We start from the raw sequence: 7,418 nt of genomic DNA on the forward strand, positions 1-7,418 counted from the left end.
TTAGTTGTATATAAAATTGAACCTGCTTAGAAGCTGAGGAGGAGTAGAAATAATGGGTCCATATCCTGGTACATTGTCACAAAATTCAAACAGTGGTGCAGCTACCAGCTTATAACTTTTAGGAACTGCGAAGAAGGTTTTTTTCTTGAAGCTAAATAAGAAACAACTTCTTATGTTCTTTGTGTTTTGTAATATGTGCAGGAATATATGGTGTTGCAGTCAGGTTCACATTGCTGGTTAGAAACCACCCAACCAAGAGCAGCTTGTGGGGAAAAAGAGGTTGGCTTACAGACTTGAAGGGAAGCTCCACGATGGCAGGGAAAATGATGGCATGAGCAGAGGATGGACATAACCTCCTGGCCAGCATCAGGTGGACAATAGCAACAAGAGAGTGTGCCACACACTGGCAAGGGGGCACTGGATATAACACCGCAACAACACACTACCTCCAAGAGGCGTTAATTCCCAAGTCTCCATCAGCTGGGAACCTAGCACCCAGAACACCTAAGTTTATGGCAGACACCTGAATCAAACCACCACATATGGGTACTGAGGCGGTTCAAAAGTTGATCACCATCAGTTACCAATGAAGTCATCTATGACCCAGTCTTGCAGGACTCCATTGTGATGACCAGTCACTCGGTCACTGAGCGCTCTTTGGTCCTTCAACTTCATCCTCTCCTGCATTAAATTCACCACCACGTAATCTGAAGAAAGTCGTTCCCAGCTGGAGCAGTAACACATGGGGTAGCTGATGCTCATGTACAATCAAAACCCATTCTAAAGTCCTCCTCATGCCAATTTTAGGTGTCTTTTATTGTTTTATTTTTATTTGTTTGAAAGCGAGAGAGAAAGGGTGTGTCAGGGTCTCTAGCCACTGCAAATAATCTCCAGACACATGCACCACCGTGTGCATCTGCCTTTACATGGGTACTGGGGAATCAAATCTGGGTCCAACCCCTTCATGCCAATTTTACCACACTCCTCCCTCGCATGCTGGAATCTGGCTTCCACAGAGCAGTCTTTCTCGTAAGGACTCTTTTGTACCAAAATGTATAATTAGTAAGAGGATGCAGGTTGATTGGGTGCTCCAGGGTGAGTGGCTTGGTCTGCTGGATGTACTGGTTTACACCCCGCAAACATGCTGTCCAGCTCCAGCACTGGTCACAAGCAGAAACAGGGGACAGAAGACTCTTCTCCAGGGCCGGCAGCAGTGATCTGCGTCTAGCTCAGACACTGCCGCCTACCATTGACATGAGAACGAGAGGAGGTGGGAGCAGGCTGGAAGTGATCCCGGACCCTCTTTGTAGCAAACATTTTTGCTAAAATAATGATCAAGAAGTACAACTTGGGGCTGAAGAGATGGCTTAGCGTTTAAGGAGCTTGCCTGCAAAGCCAAAGGACTCAGGTTCGATTCCCCAGTACCCATGTAAGCCAGGTACACTAGGTGGCTCATGTGTCTGGATTTTGTTTGCAGTGGCTGGATAGCATGAATTGCCCATTCTCTCTCTCCTAGCTTCTTCTCTGTCTCTTTCTCTCCTTCTCTCTCAATAAAAAATAAATTTAAATTAAAAAAATAAAATGTTAAATTAAAAAAAATTTAATTGGGCTGGAGAGATGGACTCAGTGGTTGGAGGCGATTGCTTACAAAGCCTGATGGCCCAGGTTTTATTCCCCAGCACCTATGTACAGCCCTGCAGTGGCTGGAGGCCCTGGCTTGCCCATACTCATTCATTCTGTGTCTCTGTCTCTGTCTCTCTCAAATGAATGAATAAAAATATTTTTAATTATTTATATTTATTTGTTTATTTAAGAGATATAGAGCAAGAGAAAGAGGCAAAGGAGGAGCGAGAGAGAGTATGGGCACACCAAGGCCTCCAGCCACTGCTTCAGATGAGCTTCAGATGCATGCGCCACCTTGTGCATTTGGCTTATGTGGGTCCCAGGAAGTCATACCTGGGTCTTTTGGCTTTGCAGACAATTGCCTTACTGCTGAGCCATCTCTGAAGAGGGGACATTTTTTGTTTGGTTTTGCTTTTGCTTTTGCTTTTGAGGTAGGGTCTCACTCTAGCCCAGACTGACCTGCAATTCCTTGTGTAGTCTCAGGCTGCCCTCAAACCCACAGTGATCCTTCTTCCTCTGCCCCTGAGTGCTGGGATTAAAGGCGTGGACCACCATTTCCAGCTCTAAAAATATGATTTGAAAATTTATATTTTGGTTTGGAGAGATGGCTTAGGTGTTAAGGTGCTTGCCTGAATAGCCTAAGGACCCTGGTTTGATTCACCAGTACTCTTGGTAAGCCAGTTGCGCAAGGTGGTACATGCATCTGGAGTTCGTTTGCAGTGGCTAGAGGTCCTGGTGCATCCACTGTGCACCCGTTCTCTATCTGTATACCTCTTTATTTAAAAAAATTTTTTTTTTTTTTTTGTTTTTGTTTTTCGAGGTAGGGTTTCACTCTAGCCCAGGCTGACCTGGAATTCACTATGGAGTCTCAGGGTGGCCTCGAACTCACAGCGATCCTCTTACCTCTGCCTCCCAAGTGCTGGGATTAAAGGAGTGCGCCACCACGCCCGGCTTAAATTTTTTTTTTTACTTATTTATTTATTTATTTATTTATTTATTTATTTATTTATTTGAGAGAGAGAGAATGGGCACACCAGGGCCTCCAACCACTGCATACGAACTCCAGACACATGCGCCACCTTGTGCATCTGGCTTATGAGGGCCCTGGGGAATTGAACCGAGATCTTTTGGCTTTGCAAGCAAGTGCCTGAATGGCTAAGCCAACTCTCTAGCCCCTCTCTGTGTGCCTCTCTCTTTCTCTGTCTAACACACACACACACACACACACACACACACACACACACACACATAAAACATTTGAAAAATTAAATCTTTCTAAACTTCTGTTTCTTTTTTTTTTTTTCAAGGTAGGGTCTCACTCTAGCCAAGGCTGATTTGATCTGGAATTCACATGTAGCCTCAGGGTGGCTTCCAATTCACTGGGATCCTCCTACCTCTCCTTCCCAAGTGCTGAGATTAAAGGTGTGGACCATGGGGCTGGAGAGATGGCTTAGCAGTTGAGATGCTTGCCTGCAATGCCAAAGGACCCAGATTCAATTCCCCAGGACCCACCTAAGTCAGATTCACAAGGTCATGCATGCATCTGGAGTTTATTTGCAGTAGCTGGAGCTGGCATGCTTGCTCTCTCTCTCTCTCTTCATCTTTCTTTCTCTTGAATAAATAAAAAGTAAGAATAACTATTTTTTAAGTGTGAACCACACCTGGCAAACTTCTTTTTAAAACTAATTAATTTATCTACTGCAAATAAATTTCAGATGCATGCACCACTTTGTGTGTCTGGCTTTAGGTAGGTACTGGGAAATTGAACCTGAGTCATCAGGCTTTGCAAGCAAGTGCTTTTAACCACTTAAATCTTCCTAAACTTCTTCTTTTTTTTTTTTTTTTTTGGTTTTTCGAGGTAGGGTCTCACTGTAGCCCAGGCTGACCTGGAATTCACTATGGAGTCTCAGGGTGGCCTCGAACTCATGGCAATCCTCCCACCTCTGCCTCCCAAGTACTGGGATTAAAGGTGTGAGCCACCACACCTGGCTTCCTAAACTTCTTATGCACATTTGCTAAGATGTTTTTATTGTTAAGCCATCTTAAGCTCAACTTCAGATAGTAGGATGTAAACACCTGGGAGGACTGCATCAAGCAACCCAAGGTAGACAAAGCAGCAGCAGCACATTTTGGCTGTAAGTGCCTTATCTACCACTGGTTTGTGTAGAATTCATTGCATTCACAAAATATGAAATAAAAGGCATAGCTATTCATTGAGCACAGCAATTCATGCCTGCAATCATAGCATTTGGGAGGCTGAGACAGGAGGATCATTGTGAATTCAAGTCCAGCCCAGGGTTATAGAATGAGTTCGTGGTCATCCTGGACTAGGGTGAAACCCTTCCTTGAAAAACAAACAAATAGCAAACAAGTAAAACTTTACAAAGTAAGACTGATTAATAAATATCCATATAGATTTGGGGATTAAACATACATAGCACATTCAGTCAATTCATTATTCAATGTGTTTACTGCTCTCTCTAATTTTGTTTTATTTTTATTTTTTATTTTTTAAATTTACTTGAGAGGGACAGACAGAGAGAGAAAGAGGCAGAGAGACAGATAGAATGGAGGCTCCAGGGCCTCCAGCCACTGCAAACGAACTCCAGATGTGTGCACCCCCTTGTGCATCTGGCTAACATGGGTCCTGGGGAATCAAGCCTCGAACCAGTGTCCTTAGGCTTCACAGGCAAGCGCTTAACCGCTAAGCCATCTCTCCAAATTACAGCCCTCTCTCTAAATTACAGCTTCAACTGCTGAAAATCAGCAAATCCAATAAGTATGGTTATGATTGCTTTTCAGTTGTCAATGTTGGAAAGTTATCGGTTGAAGCAAATAAATCCCTTATTGCTGTTACTACCCCTTAGAGGTAGGATTCTGTATGTTCTCAGGGGGATATTATCATTTAAAAAATAATTTTATCAATAATTTTAGTACATGAACATGCTTTAAATTGGTCATATTCCCATCAAGTTATCCTCTTTTGGTTCCTTTTCTCTGTTCCCTACCCCAAGTATCCATAATCACTGTGGGGTCATGAATGTACCAGTAGGTCTGTATTGACAGGCTGGTGCTTCACAGTAGTATACCTTCCCACCTTGTGACTTTGACAGTTTCTTCCCCCCACTTCTGCAATGTTCCTGAGTCTTGGAGGGTGTGGTAGAAAATGTCCTTCAGTGTTGAGCTCTCAGCAGCCTCTCGTTTTCTGCTTTGTTGAGTTTTGAGTCTCCTCAGTGTCTACCTCCATGTCCCTAGAGAAGGTTCTCAAGCTAGCAGTGAGAGCAGCACTCATGTTCTTTCCATGACTGCTTCTGCAATGTGTATGTGACAGAGATGACTTCTCTAGTGCTGAGCCCTGGACATTCTCATCTTCTTGTCATTTTGATGAGTATTGGGTCTCTAGTGTTTGTCACCATCTGTAAAAAGAAGATTCTCTAACCCAAAGTGACAACATTAATCTATTAATCAAAGAGCTTAAACATATACACTTAGAAGGCTACTTGATAGGCATAATGTCTCTGTTCAGCCAAAAGACAGTGGAAACTTCCTTGTGATGTCTATGACCTTCCAAGCTATAGGAAGACATGCACACACACACACACACACACACACACACAGGAGGGGCCCAGGAGGGAGAGGGAGAGAAAGAGAATGGGTACTCTAGGGCCTCTAGCCGCTGCAAACAAACTCCAGATGCATGCACCACTGAGTACTGGGAAATTGAACCCAGGTCATTAGGTTTTTCAGACAAGTGCCTTAACTGCTGAGTCATCTCTCCAGCTCCTTAATTTTTAAAATATTTATTTATTTACTTGCAAGTAGAGAGGGAGATAGAGAGAAGCAAAGCAGACAGAGAGAATGGGCATATTAGGGCCTCCAGCCACTAAAAATGAACTCCAAACGCATGTGCTACTTTGTATATCTGGTTCCACGTGAACACTGGGGAATTGAACATGGGGGGTTAGGCTTTGCTGGCAAGTGCCTTCACCACTGAGCCCTCTCTCCAGCCCAATATTTTATTCATTTCTTTATGAGAGAGAGAGAAAAAATGGGCACACCAAGACCTCTAGCCACTGCAAACAAACTCCAGACACATGCATCTGGCTATATGTGGGTACTGGGGAATCGAAGTTGGTTCTTTAATCTTTTCAATCAAGCACCTTAATCACTAAGCCATGTCTCCAGCCCTACATAAATAGAAAGCTTGGTAAAGTATGGTGGAGCACACCTTTAAACCAAGTGCTTGGGAGGCAGAGGTAGCAGTATTGCCATGAGTCCGAGGCCACCCTGAGCCTACGTAGTGAATTCCAGGTCAGCCTAGGCTAGAGCAAGACCCTACCTTGGAAAACAAAAACAAAAAAGAAAGAAAGAAAAAGAAAAGAAAAGAAAAAACAGAAAAGAAAAACTTGGTAAAGATAATGCATATTAACTGGGTCAGTATTCTAGTTGAGGTTTTGTAAGTTGTAAATGTAGAAATTACACTGTCAGTTAGGGATAGTTACACCCCAAAGCAAACAGTTAATGAATGTTTTATTTAAAAGAGAAAAAAAGGGCTGGAAATATGGCTTAGCAGTTAAGTTCTTGCCTGTGAAGCGCAAGGACCCTGGTTCAAGGCTCTATTCCCCAGGACCCACGTTAGCCAGATGCACAAGGGGGTGCAGGCGTCTGGAGTTCATTTGCAGTGGCTGGAAGCCCTGGCACGCCCATTCTCTCTCTCTCTTTATCTGCCTCTTTCTTTCTCTGTCACCTCAAATAAATAAATAAAAATGAACAAAAAAAACCGAACTTGTCTGTGTTAATTATCTTAAAACAGATGGAAACATTGAGTACACTCATATCTCATCCTTGGCTTAATGGGCATGAGGTGACTTCAATAAAGACACATTTAATTGTAAAATGCTGAGTGGAACCTAAAAAAAATGTTGGTTAGCATTTTATCTCAGAAAATGAGAACACAGTCAATTATTCTGTCCCTCCTCACCCAGAACACAGATTCCGAGTTATTGACATCAGAAGTTAAATGTGTTCTTTTGAAATTTCTCTGGAAATTGTGCTTCAAGTCTACAGTTTTCATAGCTGTGGAAAACACATTCATCACTTTCCACTGTGAAGGTTTAACATCTCTCTCACTAGAATATAAATACTAGGATAATTATATTCTTGTTCTGTTAATTTTTGATAGCTTTACTTTGGGTCAGATATGTTTCTTTTCTTTCCTTTTTTACCCCTTTTTTCTTTTTCCTTTTTATAGATAATATAATCAAACGTCCTCCAAATGCCAAAAAAAGTAATAGAAAATATATTTTATCATTGAATCCAGACCTTTGCTTGGTGCTAATGCATCACTGTTTTTACTCCCTGGGACATCAGTGAACTTTAAGTAGGAGCGTGGATGGCAAAAATGTTATACGTCAATGTTGGATGACTAATACATATCAGAGTATAAGGGCCAACAGGGGCCCTAATTCCCTTATGTAATTATCTTTACATTTATCAGTATAAAATTTCAATTTTGTAGCTGGGTGTGGTGGCGCACGCCTTTAATCCCAGCACTCAGGAGGCAGAGGTAGGAGGATCGCCATGAGTTCGAGGCCACCCTGAGACTACGTAGTGAATTCCAGGTCAGCGTGGGCCAGAATGAAACCTTATCTCGAAAAACTTTAAAAAAAAATTCAATTTTGTGATTGCACAGAGAAATGTTCACAATGTAAGAAAATACCAGTCTCTACACTTGCTAAAGGTGTGTTCCAAGCTACAGTCATTTCATGCTTCGTGTACATCAGAACACGTTGGGT

At 42.5% G+C, this 7,418-nt stretch overlaps 1 pseudogene; it reads right to left on the minus strand.

Moving 5' to 3' along the window:
- On the minus strand, positions 1–6,718 carry LOC101598550 (annotated as a pseudogene).
- Positions 6,719–7,418: the final 700 nt, after the last annotated feature.

Source organism: Jaculus jaculus, chromosome 8 (genome assembly GCF_020740685.1).
Source record: "Jaculus jaculus isolate mJacJac1 chromosome 8, mJacJac1.mat.Y.cur, whole genome shotgun sequence".
Classification (NCBI taxonomy): domain Eukaryota; kingdom Metazoa; phylum Chordata; class Mammalia; order Rodentia; family Dipodidae; genus Jaculus; species Jaculus jaculus.